The sequence below is a fragment of the Symphalangus syndactylus genome, chromosome 10 (assembly GCF_028878055.3).
Source record: "Symphalangus syndactylus isolate Jambi chromosome 10, NHGRI_mSymSyn1-v2.1_pri, whole genome shotgun sequence".
In the NCBI taxonomy this organism is placed as follows: domain Eukaryota; kingdom Metazoa; phylum Chordata; class Mammalia; order Primates; family Hylobatidae; genus Symphalangus; species Symphalangus syndactylus.
This window is the reverse complement of record NC_072432.2, coordinates 84,848,221-84,868,619: the sequence shown is the minus strand read 5'-3', so window position 1 is coordinate 84,868,619 and position 20,399 is coordinate 84,848,221. Positions and strand designations below refer to the sequence as shown.

The 20,399-nt window shown below is 44.0% G+C and overlaps 1 pseudogene; it reads left to right on the top strand.

Annotated features, from left to right (window-relative positions):
* Positions 1–20,099, top strand: part of LOC129491633 (ribosomal protein eL22-like) — a 48,626-nt pseudogene extending 28,527 nt beyond the window's left edge.
* The last annotated feature ends 300 nt before the right edge of the window (positions 20,100–20,399 follow it).

The following is a 20,399-nucleotide window of genomic DNA, read 5'->3' as shown; positions in this document are numbered from 1 at the left end:
AGAAGGTAGTCCTAAAGCTATGGCACTGGGCAACACCAACCTCAGGGGATTAAGGACTATTAACCTGCATTCAAAACAATTTCACTCTTCTTCAAAATAAATAAACAAATAAATTGAAACAGGGTCTCACTCTGTTGCCCAGTTTGGAGTGCAGTGGCATGATCATGACTCACTGCAACCTAGACCTCCAGGGCTCAAGCAATTCTGCCGACTCAGCCTCCCGAGTAGTTGGGATTACAGGCGTGTGCCACCATGCCCGGCAAATTTTTGTTTTTTGTTTTTGTCTTTTTAAATTTTTTTTGGTAGAGACAGTTTTGCCATGTTGCCAAACGGGTCTTAAACACCTGGGCCCAAGCAATCCACCACCTCAGCCTCCCAAATTGCTGGGATTAGAGGTGTGTCTGGCCACAGTATGACTCTTAAGGGAATGAAAAGACAAGACTGTGAGAAATTCTTTGTAAAACATGTATCTGATAAAGAATTTAGGCCAGGCTCAGTGGCTCATGCCTGTAATCCCAGCACTTTGGGAGACCGAGGTGGGTGGGTCACGAGGTCAGGAGTTCAAGACCAGCCTGGCCAAGATGGTGAAACCCCATCTCTACTAAAAATACAAAAATTAGCCAGGTGTGGTGGTGGGTGTCTGTAATCCTAGCTACTTGGGAGGCTAAGGCAGGACAATTGCTTGAACCCAGGAGGTGGAGGTTGCAGTGAGCCGAGATCGTGTCACTCTACTCCAGTCTTGGCGACAGAGCAAGACTCCATCTCAAAACATATATATATATATATATATATATATATATATATATATATATATCTGATAAATAATTCATATCCAAAATATACCAAGAACCCTTAAAACTCAGCAATTAAAGATTTTAATTAAAAATGGGCAAAAGAGCTGAACAGACACCTCACCAAAAAAGATATGCAGATGGAACAAACGTGAAATGATGCAATACATTATATGCCATTAAGGAATTGCAAATTAAAACAACAATGAGATATCACTGCACATCTATTAGAATGGTAAAAATATATTAAAAAAACACTGACACCACCAAATGCCGGGTGAGGATGTGGAGCACCAGGAACTCTCATTCATTCCTGGTTGTAAATGCGAAATGGTACAACCATCTCGGAGGACAGTCTGGCAGTTTCTTACAAAGCTAAACAGTCTTGCTACATGATCTAGCAATTGTGCTCCTGGGTTTTTACCCAAATGAATTAAAAACTTATGTCTACTCAAAAAGTTGCACATTGATATTCATAGCAGCTTTATTCATAATTGCCCAAAACTGGAAACAATTAAGATGTCCTTTGAGAGGTGAATGAGGAAATGGTAGTACATCCATAAAATGGAGTGTTATTTGGTGATAAAAAGGAAATGAGCTATCAACTCATGAAAAGACATGGAGGAAACTCAAATGCATATTTCTAAAAGTAGCTAGTCTATAAAGACTACATATACATACTTTATAATTCCACATATACGACTTTCTGGAAAAGGAAAAGCTTAGAGGCAGTACAACGATCAGTGGTTGCCAGGGGTTGGGGAGGAGCGAGGGAGGAATGGATGTGGGTGAAGCATCACTATTCTGTGTGATATTACAATGGTGGATATATGATGGTATGCACTTGTCAAAACTCATAGAACTGTACAACACAAAGAGTGAATCCTAATATAAACTATGGCCTTGGCCAGGTGTAGTGGCTCACACTTGTAATCCCAGCATTTTGGGAGGCTGAGGCAGGAGAATCACTTGAGGTCAAGAGTTCGAGACCAGCCTGGCCAACATGGTGAAACTCTGTCTCTACTAAAAATACAAAAATTAATCAGGCATGGTGGCACACAACCTGTAATCCCAGCTACTTGGGAGGCTGAGGCAGGAGAATTGCTTGAGCCCAGAGGCAGAGGTTACAGTGAGCTGAGATCGCACCACTGCACTCCAGCCTGGGTGACAGAGCGAGTCTCCATTAAAAAAAACAAACAAAAAAAAAAACAAAAAACAACAACAAAAAAAAACTATGGCTTTTGTTAATAACAATATATTCATATTGGTTCATCAATTGTAACAAATGTACCACATTAATTCAAGATGTTAATAATAGGGAAAACTAGGGGAGGTGGGAGTATATAGAAACTCTTTGTACTATCTGCTCAATTTTTATGTAAACCTAAAACTCTAAAAAGTAAAGTCTAATAATTTTTTTTAAAAGAGACTCAAAATGATCAGTTTTCATGATGAAGGGAAACTCCATCTTCTACTATATCTCATATCTTTGCTGGTTCCTCAAGGGCCCTGGTCTAGCTTGTTCACCATCGTATCCCCAATGGCACATAGATGCTCAATGAAGACTGCTAAATCAGTATGTTCAAAAGGGTTAGCCATTAAAACCTGCTCTTGGCTGGGAGTGGTGGCTCACGCCTGTAATCCTAACACTTTGGGAGGCTGAGATGCGTGGATCGCTTGAGGTCAGGCATTGGAGACCAGCCTGGCCAACATGGTGAAACACCATCTCTACAAAAAAATACAAAAATTAGACAGCTGTGGTGGCAGCCACCTGCAGTCCCAGCTACTTGGGAGGCTGAGGTGGGAGGATTGCTTGTGCCCGAGAGTTCAAGGCTGTAGTGAGCTGTGATAACACCCTGATCAGCCTGGGTGATGAAGTGAGATCCTATCTCAAACAACAACAACAACACTTTTGTTCTTATCACTTTATACTCTGTTTGACAGACAGACCTTGACCAAGCACAAACCACTGAATTAATAGTTATTATGTATGGAACATTTAATGTGTATCAGCCATTTTTCTAGAATCTTGACATGTAGTACTTAATAATTCATTTACTCCTCATGAGAACCCCATTAAATGGTACTTGTTTTACAGATGAGGAAACTTGGCCATAAAGAGTTTAAATAGGCCGGGTGTGGTGGCTCACACTTATAATCCCAGCACTTTGGGAGTCTGAGGCAGGTTGATCACCTGAGTTAGGAGTTCAAGACCAACCTGGCCAACATGGTGAAACCCCATTTCTACTAAAACACACACACATACACACACACACACACACACCAAAAATTATCCAGGCATGGTGGTGCATGCCTGTAATCCCAGCTACTTGGGAAGCTGAAGCATGAGACTTGCTTGAGACCGGGAGGCAGAGGTTGCAATGAGTCGAGGTCACGCCACTGCCACTCTAGCCTGGTCGACAGAGCAAGACTCTGTCTCCAAAAAAAAAAAAAAAGAGTTTAAATAACGTGTTCAAGGTTACGGAATCTGTGAGTTATAGAGCCAGGATTCAAACCAGAAAGTCTAGCTCCAGAGGCCACACTCTTTGACAACTCACTACAATAAAGCTGTGAGAATAAAGACGTGTACCTCCTCACTTAAGGAGGTTTCAGTATACCAGGATGGTGAGGCATGAAGACTACAGACTATTGTACAGAGGGCTGATCTCTGTCCTCTGCAGGGCTCACCCAGCACAGCTCTAATGGATACACCTCAGCTGGGTGGCTTGTTTACCTACATCCTGAGCCTAGTTTTCCCTTCACACACTATCACAGTCGACATTACTTACTGATCCTTTCTTCTGTGTTCATCATTTCCTCCAATTAGACTCAGACTCCTTGAGGTCGGGGATGACTTCTTATAATTGGCTCTCTACCTGCATGGTGAATGGTTGTCTTAGTCAGTTCAGGTTGCTATAACAAAATACCTTAGACTGGGTAATTTATAAATAACAGAAATTTATTTTTCACAGTTCTAGAGGCTAAGAAGTCCAAGATCAAGGCACTGGCAGGATCCCTGTCTGGTGAGGGCTGCTGTCTGCTTCCAAGATGGCACCTTGTTGCTGCATCCTCACATGGTGAAAAGAGGGCAAAAGACCCAGGGAGCTTTCTGAAGCCTTTTCTATAAGGGTATTAATCATATTCATGAGGGCTCCATCCTCATGGCCTCCTCACCTCCTAAAGTCTCTAGCTCTTAATACTATCACATTGGCAATTAAGTTTTGACATATGAATTTTGGGGGACATCTTCAGACCCTAGTAGTTGTTAATAAATACTTTTGGGTTGATTCACTGTTGGGAGCACCTGACCTGAACACCTGACCTCAAGTGATCCGCCCGTTTCGGCCTCCCAAAGTGCTGGGATTACAGGCATAAGCCACTGCACCCAGCCCATTTCATATTCTTGTAGATATTTGTTCTTAGCAAACGGCAGGCTTATGGTAAGCAACATAGAAACTAGGTTGAATGAGTGAATGAATGAATGAAGGAGTAAATGAATGGATGGAAACCCACAAAAATGAAGAGAATGGAAACCCAGGAATAGAGTGTGATTCCATATGCCTGTTATTTTTGCTTGAAATTAATTCTTAGATCTTCTCTGCTGGGATCTTGGCTGACATGCATTTGCTGGAGTTGACTGGATTATGTAATTGCTGTTTTCTGTCTCTACTGTGATTGTGACTGAAACAGTGGATACATTTACGGTGCTACATAAATAATAATTATTTTAATTATGGTTTGACCTGTACAACATATTCTAGCAACGTAGCTGACTGTGCATTTGTGTATGTGCTCCCTTGAGGGTCCTGGAGAAGACTCCTATTATGAGGATACAAAGGAATCTCCCCTCTATGCACATGGTAATTTTACAATTATAACATGGAGAATTACAATACCACTGTAATTATAGCAAGTTTTCAGAACAAAATGGCTTTGAAATAATATATAATCTAACTGTATTGTACATATGTAGTATAAAATTTAACAATGTTTTATTTTTGGTGCCAGGAAAAAATGGATGTATGGCCATTTTTCAGGCTTCCTGTAAGAGTACAAAAGTGACTTATAAATTTTAAGTGAGACTTAAGCAACATGATTTGTGTAACATGCTTAACTAAATGCCCAGCATGTAGTAAGTGCTCAATAAGTATTAGGTAACTGAACTGAACTAACAACAATGATTAAAAAAATAGGTATCATTTGGTCATAGTGTATCTAAGTAAGCATTTGATATAAATGATGGTGTCTCTGCATTTTAAAAATGATCCTGGGGAACTCAGATTTGGTCCACATGCCACCTGTAGGCCCTCATCAATTCAGTGAACTTTTTTTTTTATCCCACTTGTAGTGCATAGGGGACCATGTTAGACACTGGAGGTGTTGAAGAATGGTTTAGGCCCATGGAGCCCATGGGTAGGCCACAAAGGTAAATATGATAATAACTGCTGCTATGAAACTGACAATGTAGTGAAAGAGACAAGACGGCCATGGAATAATAGAATTCCCACTGAGCACTTACATGTCAGGCAGTGCTCTATGATTTTACTCATGAAAAATCATTTAATCTTCACAGAGATGAGGAAACGGAGGCATAGAGAGTTAAATAGGGTGTTACAGATAAGCAGCAGTTGAGATTCCAACTCAGGCTGTCTGATCAGAGTCTACACTCTTGACTGCTACATTATGTTTTCCCCTTTACACCTCACACCTTTAGTGTGCAAATAGCAGTTATATAAATATAATTTGCAGAGAGAGGTAAGAGAACTACTGTGGGAACATTACAGCCAAGATATTGGGACTACTTCTCCAAGGAGTGGCATTGAGTAAGAAAGAACAGCTGCCTAGAGGTTTTGACTGACACTCCCCATTTCCACCAAGTCTGGGGTAGACTACTCCTATGGGATCCCACAACAACTGTAATTACCCCTATTGGAGCCCTAAGTACATTTTACTGCAATTGCCTGTTTATCTGTCTCTTGGCCATTAAATATATAAGCTCTTTGACCTGCTTGGACATATTTGTATCCTGAGCATCCAGGAGGCCCTCAAGAGTTCACTGAGGGCTGGGCAGAGTGGCTTGCACCTGTAATCCCAGCACTTTGGGTGGCCCGGGCGGGAGGACCTGAAGTCCAGAAGGTTGAGGCTGCAGTGAGATACGACCATGCCACTGTACTCCAGCCTGGATGACAGAATGAGACCCTGTCTCTTAAAAGAAAAAAATTTACTGATATGAACTGTCACCATTTTTTCCCCTGAAATAGATATTTTACACAATAAAACGAATACATTTAATTTAAAAGACCAGATGCCTTGCAGAAATGCTCATTTATATAGTGCTAAGATTTGTTGAGCATGTAGCTCAGGATTTGAAACAGTTTTGTGGCTAAAAATCAGTAGGATTATTGGAGCCAAAGTAAACCTTTTAAATGCATATGTCATGGAGGAGGAATGTTTCCCAATTATCTGGAAAGTTACTATGGCGTTTTAAATGAAATAACAATAAATCCTGCTCCTGCTCTCATTTGAATGCTCTGTGCTTTTCTATTCTATTCATACATAGAGAATGTTCAGCCTTTCCAGTCCAGTAGGAAATACATATCCATGATCGTCAGATGGGTGCTATTTAATTGAGTAGACAATAGAGGGAAACCAGGTTCACACAAGAGAGGATGACCATATTTCAGAAATGAACGAAATTAACAATTTATGATAATTAATGTATTCTCAAATTCCTTCCAAGGAATACTATTTTTCATGTTATCAAATTCTGTCTCCATTGTTATTGAAAGGTTAGAATATTAGAAGCATATTCTTTCTCACACCAAAGTTACTGGCTTCAGGATCTGAGCCAGCTGATTTCTTTTTTTTTTTTTTGAGATGGAGTCTCGCTCTGCTGCCCAGGCTGGAGTGCAGTGGTGCAATCTCGGCTCACTGCAAGCTCTGCCTCACGGGTTCATGCCATTCTCCTGCCTCAGCCTCTCTGAGTAGCTGGGACTAAAGGGGTCCGCCACCACGCCCGGCTAATTTTTTGTATTTTTAGTAGAGACGGGGTTTCACCGTAGTCTCAATCTCCCGACCTCGTGATCCGCCCGCCTCGGCCTCCCAAAGTGCTGAGATTACAAGCATGAGCCACCGCGCCCGGCCAAGCCAGCTGATTTCTAAGGGCACTCTCTCCTGGAAAACATTAGGGTGCTTTTGGGAGACATGGAGGGCTATGTGTTTATTTTTAAAAATTCATTTCCTAGGCCAGGTGTGGTGGCTCACACCTGGAATCCTAGCACTTTGGGAGGCTGAGGCAAGTTGATCATCTGAGGTCAGGAGTACGAGACCAGCCTGGCCAGTATCGTGAAACCCTGTGTCTACTAAAAAAATACAAAAAATAGCTTTGTGTGGTGGTGCACACCTGTAATCCCAGCTACCTGGGAGGCAGAGGTAGGAGAATCCCTTGAACTCGGGAGGTGGAGGTTGCAGTGAGCCGAGATTGCACCACTGCACTCCATCCCCAGTAACAGCGTTAAGACTCTGGCTAAAACAAACAAACAAACAAAAAATTTATTTCCTAGAAAACCCAAACCCTCCCCCAGGACTTAAGCCATACTCTGCTTCTTCAAGAACCCTCTTTGGGTTTCCCCTGATGCTTTTTTCTCAAGGCTCCTGGCTCACAGACAAGCTCTGAGCTGCCTGTCTATGCATTGCTTGGCCTGCCACTCAGGCCCTTACCATGTCCACTTTTGGCCATGTTTCTCATGCATCTTCAGTGAGTGTCAAAACTCCATCCCCAAAGATGATATTTGACATTATTTTGGCTGGGCACGGTGGCTCACACCTGTAATCCCAGCACTTTAGGAAGCTGAGGAGGAAGGATCCCCTGAGGTCAGGAGTTTGAGACCAGCCTGGAGAACACAGTGAGACTCCCGTTTCTACAAAAAAAAAAATAGTAATAATAAATATTAGCTGGGCATGATGGTTGGTGCCCATAGTCTCAACTACTAGGGAAGCTAAGGCAAGAGGATCGCTTGAGCCCAGGAGGTCAAGGCTGCAGCAAGCCAGGACCACACCACTGCACTCCAGCTTGGGCAACAGAGCAAGGCCCTATCTCAAAAAAAAAAAAAGAAAGAAAGAAAAATATATATTATGCATTGTCTGAAATAGACTTGATTCATTCATTCATTCCTTCAAAAAACATTTAATGAATGCCCAGTATATGCCAAGCACTGTCTGGCAGGCACAGGTACTAGGCTGGCTTATGAAGTAGTGAGGCTCCTTGTTTTCATGAACTTTGTACTCTAAAGAGAGGAACAAACAAAAAAACCAAGCAGATGAATATGTACCTATAAACTGTGATCAGTGCCATGTGGTAGCCCTATGATGAGAATAAGAACAGGAAGGAGGGGTCCGGAGCTTCCTTCGTAAGGACAGACATTAAATCTGAGACAGGAGGGGTAGGGAGGAAGGCTAGCGAAGGGGTGGGAGAGAAGGTGAATGGAGAAAAGTTTTCCAGGCAGAGGAAAGCAGTGTGCAGATCCAGAGGTGGGAAAGAGCTTGATGGATTTTAAGAAGGAAAAGACCATTGTAGAAAGGAAAAAGAGTGGTATGAGATGACATTGGAGAAGGTAGGCAGAGCTACGTTTAGGTGTCTGGGTTTTGTTTTAAATTCAATGGGAAGCCATCGAAGGCCACTAAGTAGGAAGTGACACTAATCAGATTTACGAAAGAGCGCGCTGCCCATGAGAAGGCTAAGATTAAAAAGATATCAAGTGTTGGCCAAAATACAGAGCAAATGGAACATTCATATCTTTCCAGTAAGAGTATAAACTGGTATAACTACTTGGGAAATTGGCAATATCTACTTAAGTATGCATATCCCATGCCCAACAATTTCATTCCTAGGTTTATTTCAACAGAAATGCATGCATACACTCACCAGAAGAAAGGCATGAGAATGCTCATGGCAATATTATTCATAATAGTCAAAAACTATTTGAAAACTACTCAAGTATCCATCAACAGTAGAATGGGTAAATAAATTGTGGTAAATTCATACAATGAAATACTTCCCAGGAATAAGACTAAACAATCTACAACTATAAGCAACAACATGGGTGAATTTCATCAACACAATGTTGAATAAAAGATGCCAGGTACAGAAGAGGATGCATGGGATGATTCTACTTACATAAAGTTTTAAAGCAGGCCGGGCGCGGTGGCTCACGCTTGTAATCCCAGCACTTTGGGAGGCCGAGGCGGGCGGATCACGAGGTCAAGAGATCGAGACCACGGTGAAACCCTGTCTCTACTAAAAATACAAAAAATTAGCCGGGCGTGGTGGCAGGCGCCTGTAGTCCCAGCTACTCGGAGAGGCTGAGGCAGCAGAATGGCGTGAACCCGGGAGGCAGAGCTTGCAGTGAGCCGAGATTGCTCCACTGCACTCCAGCCTGGGCGACAGAGCGAGACTCCGTCTCAAAAAAAAAAAAAAAAAGTTTTAAAGCAAGAAAAACCAATCTTACGGTGTTGGAAGTTAAGATAGTGGTTCCCCAACCCAAATGCTCATCAATGACAGACTGAATAAAGAAAATGTGGCACATATACACCATGGAATACTATGCAGCCATAAGAAATGGTGAGTTCATGTCCTTTGCAGGGACATGGATGAAGCTGGAAACCATCATTCTCAGCAAACTAACACAGGAATAGAAAGCCAAACACCACATGTTCTCACTCATAAGTGGGAGTTGAACAATGCGAACACATGGACACAAGGAGGGGAACATTACACACTAAGGCCTGTTGGGGTTTGGGGAGCTAGGGGAGGGATAGCATTAGGAGAAATGCCCAATGTGGATGACGGGTTGATGGGTGCAGCAAACCACCATGGCACATGTATACATATGTAACAAACCTGCGCATTCTGCACATGTACCCCAGAACTTAAAGTATAATAATAATAATAATAAAAAGATAGTGGTTCCTTTGGAAGGAGGGAGTGTGGAAGGGGCGTGAGTGGATGTCTGGGATGCTGGTCATGTCTTATGTATTGATCTGGCATTGGTCACATGAGTATGCTCTTTTATGTAAAACCACTGAGTTATACAATATGGTTTGTGTTTCTTTGTATATATGTTATATTTCAATAACATACATATAACTTGCATAAAAAATAAGACTTTTTTTGGGGGGGATGGAGTTTCACTCTTATTGCTCAGGCTGGAGTGCAATGGCGCAATCTGGGCTCACTGCAACCTCCACCTACTGGGTTCAAGCAATACTTCTGCCTCAGCCTCCCGAGTAGCTGAGATTTCAGGTGTGCACCACCATGCCCAGATAATTTTTGTATTTTTAGTAGAGACGGGGTTTCAACATGTTGGTCAGGCTGGCCTTGAACTCCTGACCTCAGGTGATCCATCTACTTCAGCCTCCCAAAGTGCTGGGATTACAGGCATGAGCCATCACACCTGGCCAAAAATAAGACTTTATGTTTTAATAAGGGTACCCTGATTGCTGTGTGGAGAATGAATTGACAAAGGCAGGAGTTGATGTAGGTGAGCAATTGGAAGGTGATTCCTTGAGAGAGGAACCTCTTGAGATTAGGTGGACACTGTGGAGCAACAGAGGAGTGGACAGATTTGAGAGACTCTTGGAAAGTAAAAATCAATAAAACTCGCTATTGACCGGGCACGGTGGCTCACGCCTATAGTCCCAGCACTTTGGGAGGCCAAGGCAGGTGGATTGCTTGAGGTCAGGAGTTCGAGACCAGCCTGACCAACATGGTGAAACCCAGTCTCTACTAAAAACACAAAAATTAGCCAGGCATGGTGGTGCACGCCTGTAGTCCCAGCTACTTGGGAGACCGAGGCAGGAGAATTGCTTGAAGCCAGGAGGTGGCAGTTGCAATGAGCCAAGATCATGCCATTGCACTCCAGCCTGGGCCACAGAGTGAGAATCCGTCTCACACAAAAAATTAAAAATTAAGGCCAGGCGCGGTGGCTCACACCTGTAATCCTAGCACTTTGGGAGGCTGAGGCAGGCGGATCATGAGGTCAGGAGATCAAGACCATCCTGGCTAACACAGTGAAACCCCGTCTCTACTAAAAAATACAAAAAATTAGCCAGGCATGGTGGCGGGCGCCTGTAGTCTCAGCTACTTGGGAGGCTGAGGCAGGAGAATGGCTTGAACCCGGGATGTGGAGCTTGCAGTGAGCCAAGATCGCGCCACTGCACTCCAGCCTGGGCGACAGAGCGAGACTCTGTCTCAAAAAAAAAAAAAAAAAAAAAAATTAAAAATTTAAAAAAATTAAAGCTTGCTATTGGCCTGAATGGGAGGGAGTTAAGAGAAAAGGCAGAAGAAAGTAAACTACTAGATCTGGGGCCTGGGCTACTGAGTGGTGGTGTTATCATTTGAGATGGGAAAGTCTAGGGGAGAATCAAGGTTGGGTAAAAATCTACAGTTCAGGACTCAAGGCTTCCCATCATGTCTATTGGTGCAAGGCTGATTTTAGAGGAAATGGAGAAAATCAGAATGACTCAGAACACCTATAGCTTTGCCAGCGTTGACAAGGACTCTCTGAACAAAAAGAGGAAACATTCACATTCAAAAGAATTTTTTTCCCAGGATTTCACAGTCTCTCCTCCAACTCTTCTCCACTCCTTTAGCTCTGGATCTGACAAGCAAACTCCTGCCACCAGAAAAGTGGTGAGGATATCCTTGCATTCCTCTCTCTGCCAGAAAGTGGAAAAATCCCATGTCTTCTTTTTAGGTCAGGGAGTGTTGCAATTAAAGAAAAGACTTTTCCTAGGATAAGAAGGAAAGGAAACAAAAGTATCAACCAGAGAACACAAAGTGGAGGGAAAACGAAGAGTGTTTTCTGAGCTGCCTGGGTTCTGACCCAAACAACACGATGTTGAAAGAGCTGCGATGCTGGAGCTGCAGGGTGCAGGCGGGGGTGTCCAGGGAGAGGCAGGAGAGGGCGTCGGGGGTCCTATATTATATGGTAGGCATGGTAGGCTCTGCAGAGGATTCCGGCACTCAAGCTTATAGTCATTGAACAACTTTGAATAACACAGTGTGGTCTGCATTTCAGAAGGATCCTTATGGTAGGATTGTGGGGGGTGAGGAGAAGAGGTGAAGATTGGAGTTGGGAGATGCAGTTAGGAGGCTGTGACCACAGTCTGGACAAGAGAAGGCAAGGACTTGAACTAAGGCCCAGGAGGCAAGAAGGAATGAAAGAAATACTTGGTGCCAAGAATGATTTGGGAGGTCAATCTGGAGATTTCCCAGTTTAGGGAACTGGGCAGATTCTGATGCGGAGGGGGATGGGCTAGTCAAGGACAACGTCCAGGCTGAAAGGACCCTTGGAACTGTGACATCAACAACTGAGATAATACAGGACAAGAAGGAGGTTTACAGGAGCTTGAATAGGATTTGTTGACTCCTATGATCTGGTAAGAGCCTAAATCCTGTTTCTGCAAAAGTCGTCATTGTTCTGGTGAATCGATGCCCCACCCAGGCACTGAGTCACTGGTTCCATGCATTTGTTCATATGCTAATGTGTTCATAAACTTCTGGGAAATTACTTTCTACTTCTTATCTCCTTGCTGTTTCTTCCTGGTCACCAAATACTCAGCCTTGCACGTAGAAGGTACTGTATCCAAATTACCTTTTGAATTTAGTGGCTTTTATACAGTGTGAACCATAATGCTAGGAAAAAGACACAGGAGGCCAGGCATGGTGGCTCACGCCTGTAATCCCAGCACTTTGGGAAGTGGAGGCCAGCAGATTGCTTGAGCTCAGGAGGTAGAGACCAGCCTGGGCAACATGGCCAGACCCCATGTCTACAAAAAATACAAAAATTAGCCAGGTGTAGTGGCACACGCCTGTGGTTCCAACTACCCAAGAGGCTGAGGTTAGATGATCGCTTGAGCCCGGGGATTGAGGCTGCAGTAAACTGTGATTGCGCCACTGCACTCCGGCCTGGGTGACAGAGCGATACCTTGTCTCAAAAAGAAAAAAAAAGACAAAGGAACACTAAAGCCCACTCCATTTAGATGAGAGGAGAAAAAGAATGTTTTCCTTTGAGTTCTTTGGTTAGCAACTCTGTCCCCATTATGTGCACATCAATTATTTCAAATGGCAGAGAGCACAATGATGTTTGAGGTATCATTGCTGGGAGCCAGGAGGGTCCTCGTTCTTGCCTTATCTGAGTATGATAGTAGCTTGAGTAAATCAGTGACCTCTCCTATTCTTTTTTTTTTTTTTTTTTTTTTTTGGAGACTGAGTCTTGCTCCATCACCAGGCTGGAGTGCAGTGGTGCCATCTGGGCTCACTGCAACCTCTGCCTCCCAGGTTCAAGAGATTCTCATGCCTCAGCCTCTTGAGTAGCTGGGATTACAGGTGTACACCGCCATGCCAGGCGAATTTTTTTTTTTAAATTTTAGTAGAGACAGGGTTTCACCCTGTTAGCCAGGCTGGTCTTGAACTCTTGGCTTCAAGTGATCTGCCCACCTCAGCCTCCCAAAGTGCTGGGACCACAGGTATGAGCCAATATGCCCGACCTTCTACTCAGTTTCTGTGTGCAAATGGTGATAGATTGCTACCCTTTCTTTCAGTGGCTGTGAGGAGTATCAAATAAGCTCATATATTTAGATATGCTTTGGAAGGAGTAAAATGGCATTGGAAATACCGGGCCATATAAAATGGAATAGCAAAACTAAACTGAAAGGAAATGACCTGTATACTTCTATTGGTCCATCTGGATTTTAGAAGTATCAGGGTAATTGAAATATTTATTTTTCATTCAACTTTCAGGTAAAATGTAGACCCAGCTGGTGTTTATCCTCTAGGTGGTGTGTGTGATTGCACGTGTGACACAAGGATGAGCTATTTGTCACACAGTGACAAATTTTAGAATGAAACTTGAAAAGGTCACAGAGAGGGCTCTGAATTTTAAGCTGTGCTCCAAAACGGAGTACTAAGCAGCACCTATCAGAAAAGCTCTTCCTTTGTCCTCCAGGTGGGGTGAAGAGGGAACTCTTGAATCTCCAATGCCACTTTCTCAGGTTCTCTATTGGTGGCTTTAGTGAAAGCAAACAAGACTCAGACAGGCAGATAAGATAACCACTATCTGAAGTGTGAGCCTGCAGTTTTAAATTGCCTTTTATTTGGAAATACCTTCAATCTCATTTGGATGCTAAGGGCAAAACTTAAATCTATCACACACAGCCCTAGACAACTTGTTTATTAAATGTGCAGAATAAAGATTTGATGCGAACTTCTATGGCAATAAACTAGGTTCATGGGTGGGTATCAGGGTAAACCAAACGAATCGCTGACATTCAAGGGATTTTTGGCTGCAACAGTTACATAGGCCAGAACTGCCTAATCTAATCCAGGTTCTGTCACTGGCAAATTCGAATCACCTACAGGAACCTTTGACGGAATTTATATTAGTCATTCCTTACTTTTTGTGTGTGTGATAGTCTGGTGTGTCTCTAATTATCTCAAAAAGTATTGAAGTATATCTTAAATCAAGTTTACTTTCATGTATCTTTACGAATAAAAATATGCCATTGCACTCTTATTTAGTACAATATGTGTTAGTGTTAGAGAATGAACACAAAGCTTGGAAATCATCATGATCACGCCTGAATTTGACCAGAATAGAGACAGGCATTAAATCTGAATTATCAATATCGTGTGTGTGTGTGTGTGTGTGTGTGTGTGTGTGTGTGTGTGTGTGTGTGTGGTGCTACTGGTGTCTGTAGCAACATAACTCAACCACGAATACATGAATCTTGTAGTTGGATAAATCATTTTGGTTCAGCCAACCTTTATTTTCTCAAGTGAACAAAATGCGGCTTCCCTCCATAATATCAGGTTTTTCACAGGGCTGCCATAGGATATTATTTGATAATAAATATTTTCTGTAACGCACGCTTGTTTTAGAATGTTGTTTTTATGGAAGAGCCTCAGAAAGTTAAACCTTTTAATTCCACAACAAAGGCTAGTCTGTCAAAATACTGTTTTTGTGATAATAAATGCAAAACCTACTATGCCATTTCTTACCAGCAGCCAAGAATTTTTTTTTTTAATGTTTGAGAATTTCAGCAGTTGATGCAAAGTGGACATTATGAGCTACGGATCTGTGTTACAGGAGCCAATTTTAGACATTTTAATTGAGTGGAATTTAAGTTCAGGTCCTCCCTTACCTCTTTGAAGTTGCTGGGGCCCTGTTGCATTTTAAATCTACTCAAAAGTGCCCATAGGAGCAAGACTCACCAGTCGCAGCCACTGATGGAGTTCACGGCCACCCCTCTCCCTGCTCCTGTCCCTATGCCTTTGTTCAGGCAGATCCCTCTAGAAGAAACACACCTCTGGTCGTTCTTCTCTCTCTCTCTCTCTCTTTTCTTTTGAGACGGAGTCTCACTCTGTCGCCCAGTCTGGAGTGCAGTGAAACGATCTCGGCTCACTGCAACTTCCATCTCCCAGGTTCAAGCGATTCTTGTGCCACAGCCTCCCAAGTAGCTGGGACTACAGGCATGCGACACCACGCCTGGCTAATTTTTATATATTTAGTAGAGACGGGGTTTCTGCATGTTGGCCAGCCTGGTCTCGAACTCCTGGCCTCAAGTCCTGGCCTCAAGTGATTTGCCTGCCTCGGCCTCCCAAAGTGCTGGGAATACAGATGTGAGCCACTGCGCCCGGCCAGTTCTTCTTACTTTTTTTTTTTTTTTTGAGATGGAGTCTCCCTCTGTTGCCAGGCTGGAATGCTGTGGCTCGATCTCTGCTCACTGCAACCTCTGACTCCCTGGTTCAAGCGATTCTCCTGCCTCAGCTTCTCAAGCAGCTGGGATTACAGGCACGCGCTAGCACGTCCAGCTAATTTTTGTGTTTTTAATAGAGACGGGGTTTCACCATATTGGCCAGGATGGTCTCGAACTCGTGACCTCGTGATCCGCCCACCTCGGCCTCGCAAAGTGCTGGGATAACAGGCGTGAGCCACCGCGCCTAGCCCAGTTCTTCTTACTCTTAAAGACGGCTCAGACAGCAGCCCAAGAAGCCCCCCGCCCCGCTCCCCAAATCTCTTAGTTTGGGTAAAGCGCCCCGATTCTGTGTGGTCATGGCTTTATATTTGTCCCTCTTCCTGTTCAAATAACTTGTGCGCCTATATAGGGCCTGCCCGCGGTGGAATGGACGCGGCTGCAGCTGGAATCGCATCACTCCCTCCTCCCCTCCCCCAGCACTGACATACGAGCCCCAGTGTCCTGAGGATGACTCCAAACAGCGTCGGACCTTCAAGTGGAACCTCAGGCTTGTTGACGAGTGGCCTGGAACTGCACCAGATTTTAGGGGTGCTTGGGGAGGCTTAGAGATGGGAGACGCCCTGACTTGGTTTCTTTCCAGAACATTTGGGAACACTTGGCTTGGTTTCAGTTACCAAATGCGGACTCGTCCAGGGTGGACTTAGTTCTGAGGTGGCCTCTTGCTCCCTCTAGTGGTTTAGAAATCACTGCAGGCGGGTCAAAGACGGGTCTGGTTTTTCTCCGAGGAGGAATCCGCATTAACCATTTAGACATCTACTGCGCAGTGAAGTCAATTCATGACTACGTTTCTGAGCAATCCAATAATTAACCAAATGCACACACAATAAGGACTTTGGACCGTCTTGTGGATCCTTGGAGGACCTTGGGTTCATTTTATAGTGCAAACCTAACAGGCTGTAAGTACCCAAGGGATAATTGAAAATATGCTTTAATCAAAGGCAATCACCCTGGCATTGTCAGCCTGTGAAACATTAGCTCGTGGAGCGGGATGACAGCACGCAGTTCTCTTATCGCTCCAAGATAACTCCACCAGGATGACAGAAAAGCATCAGATTTGGAGATGTCACCAGTCTGGAGTCTCAGTTACATTCAAATTTCATGATAGCCTATCCTTGGGAAACTGAATTGTCTCTTTTGAACAAAGACAATTTCTTTGTTGAGTGAGTTCAGTCATTTTGTGATTCAATATCAGATCATTACAGTTCCTTTGGGACATAAAAACTATCGTTTCCAGAGACAGAGGAGTGTACTTTGCTATGTTTGTACCTGCCCTACACATAAACTTCTTAATGCGACATACATTTTCTGAATGACTTAAAAATAATAGCTGAATATGGCATCTTTCTTCAGAATTGCACGAAGCTTTAAATATCACCTACTGTGGGGTGCAGCGACGCATGCCTGTAATCCCAGCACTGGTAAGGCTGTAGTGGGAGAATTAGGCTTGATTTTCGGAGTTTGAAACCAGCTTGGGCAACATAGGGAGACACTGTCTCAATTATAAATGAATAAATATCACCTCCTCAGAGAAGATTTCCTGAGGCACCAGACCAGCTTGGGCCTCCCACAGTGACGATGGCCTCCCACAGCACTGGGTGACCACAGAGCACTAGTCACGCCTGCCATTTAATGAGGGCCTGGTTTGTTTTCCGTCTGTCTCCTCTGTCCAAAGCTGAGCTCCATGGTTGGTTGGTTGTCCATGACAGCCTCCCAGAGTCTAGCACAGTGCCTGGTATAGGAGGTGCTGAATAAATATTTGTCAACTGATACAATCTAGGGGGGTAAATGCTGAGGAGACAGACAGCAGAGGAGAGCTGGTGCTGTTTGTTGTTTTTTGTTTTTTTTTGAGACAGGGTCTCACTCTGTCACCCAGGCTGAAGTGCAGTGATGCCATCTCGGCTCACTGCAACCTCCGCTTCCCAGGCTCAAGCGATTCTCCTGCCTCAGGCTCCCAAATAGCTGGGATTGCAGGGGGTCACCACCACACCTGGCTAATTTTTGTATTTTTAGTAGAGACGGGGTCTCACCATGTTGGTCAGGCTGGTCTCGAACTCCTGACCTCAGGTAATCCACCCGCCTCCCAAAGTGCTAGGACTACAGGCGTGAGCTACCGTGCCTGGCCTGATTCTTATCTTAGGGCTGTGAGGGAACACTTCATTCAAATTATGGGCAGAAAAAAAATACCTGATTAAAGACTCAGGAATAGTGAGGTGAAGGACTGAGATTAGCACCCAGGTGGGCAGTGCACATCTGTAACCTCAGTGCAGCGAAGAGGAGAGAAGCCCAGAATTCTCCCACTCAACTCCCAAGTCAATCAGGAATCACCATCTCCTGGCTCGTGGAGCTGCATTTCTTTGCCAACGGCCTGACGGAAACTGGCCTAAGCTCTGGGGGATGGTTTACCAGCAGGACTGTCCTGTTATCTTACTATGTGTAAGATGTTTACCTTTCCAAAGGCATTTTTTTTTTTAAACAGGCTGGAGTGCAGTGACATGATCTCAGCTCACTGCAACCTCAGCCTCCCGGACTCAAGAGATTCTCCTGCCTCAGCCTCCCGAGTAGCAGAGATGGCAGGTACATGCCACCACACCCAGCTAATTTCTCTACTTGTAGGTGAAACGGAGTTTCAACATATTGGCCAGGGTGGTCTTGAACTCCTGACCTCAAGTGATCCACCCTCCTTGGCCTCCTAAAGTACTGGGATTACAGGTGTGAGCCACTATGCCTGGCCTCTAAAGGCATAGTTTTAAAGCACTGAAAATTAAACAATAACAAAATACCTGGAAGCTCTGGAGGCAACAAGGACCTACAAGGCCAAAAGTGTGCAGACTGTAAGAATAGAATACAGAGTAAGGGTAAGACTATAAAGAGGAATGAAAATATGAGGCCAAGAGAAAAGATACGGAAAAGAGAACGAATGTGTTCCTTCTTGTGTGTCCTTCAGCTTTCCTTCTGTATCACTGACTATCCAAAGAGAAATTTAGTTAAACAGGCAGCAAGTGTGAATTGAATGCTGGGAAAGACACACATACAATTAAAATCCCACAGGAAAATTATAAATGTGAGTAGGTCAGCAGGGAGGCACCCAGCCTTGGTAGGCCTCCTGGGATGTCATGTAGCTGGGTGTGTGTTTTCAGCCCTGCTATACCCCAGATTTCATTTTTGAATGAGGGTGATTATATTTGGAGTTAGAATGAGTCAACCCTTTTTGACTTTATTAGTTAGGATTGTTAAAGGTTTGCTGTAAGTTAATAGAAAAAAAAATCAAAATAAGTGGCTTAACAAGTGAGAGAGAAGGTAGAATTTTAGGCCAGGCACTGGCCTAAATTTGTGGCTCACACCTGTAATCCAAGCACTTTGGGATGCCAAAGCAGGAGCCCAGGAGGTTGAGGCTGCAGTGAACCATGATTTCACCAAGGCACTCCAGCCTGAGCAACAGAGTGAAACCCGGTCTCAAAAAAAAAAAAAAAAAAAAAGGGGCTGGGTGCAGTAGCTCATGCCTGTAATCCCAGCACTTTGGGAGGCCGAGGTGAGTGGATCACCTGAGGTCAGGTGTTTGAGACCAGCCTGACCAACGTGGAGCAACCCCATCTCTACTAAAAATACACAAAAATTAGCCGGGGGGTGGTGGTGTGTGCCTGTAATCCCAGCTACTCAGGAGGCTGAGGCAGGAGAATTGCTTGAACCCGAGAGGCGGAGGTTGCAGTGAGCCGAGATTGCGCCATTGCACTCCAGCTTGGGCGACAAGAGCGAGACTCCATGTCAAAAAAAAAAAAAAAAAAAGACAATTTTCTCTCTGCTGGCGTGGCCGACTCACGAGGGCATCTCAGAAAAACAAGAAGCCCAAGAGGTCAACCTGGAAGTTTAATGTGGACCTTACTTATCCAGCAGAAGATGGAATTTTTTTTTTTTTGAGACAGAGTCTTGCTCTGTCGCCCAGGCTGGAGTGCAGTGGCGCAATCTCGGCTCACTGCAAGCTCCGCCTCCCGGGTTCACGCCATTCTCCTGCCTCAGCCTCTCCGAGTAGCTGGGACTACAGGCGCCCGCCACCACGCCCGGCTAATTTTTTTGTATTTTTAGTAGAGATGGGGTTTCACCGTGGTCTTGATCTCCTGATCTCGTGATCCACCCGCCTTGGCCTCCCAAAGTGCTGGGATTATAAGCGTGAGCCACCGCGCCCGGCCGAAGATGGAATTTTTGATTCTGGAAATTTTGAACAATTTCTTCAGGAGAAGGTTAAAGTCAATGGCAAAACTGGATATCTTGGGAATGTTGTTCACATTGAATGCTTCAAGGTAAAATCACAGTTCTTTCTGAGAAACAGTTCTCTAAAAGGTATTTGAAATACCTCACCAAGAAATACCTTAAGAAGAGCAATCTTCATGATTGGCTTCGAGTGGTTGCATCTGACAGGAGACTTAGGAACTTTGTTACTTCCAAATTAGTCAAGAAGATGAATCGGAGTCGGAGGACTAGGGAAAGGCTTCCCTTATAGGGCTTTGCTGATTAATAAAATAAATGAAGTCTATGTGAGAAATACCAAGAAATTGGCTTTTAGTTTATCAGTGAATAAAAAAAATTGCACTCTTAAAAAAAAGAGAGACAATTTTATTTCTGCTACATTTTCAAGAAGGCAGGAGGTAGCTTTTCAAGGTTTGTTTGGGGCTTAAGGGTGAGGGGTCTTCTACTTGATAGTACCACAGTGCGCAGTTTCCCTTTTCAAGGCAGCCTCATAGTCTAAGTTGGCTGCTGAGGACCCACTCACACACCTGCTTTCTACTCAGCAAAAAA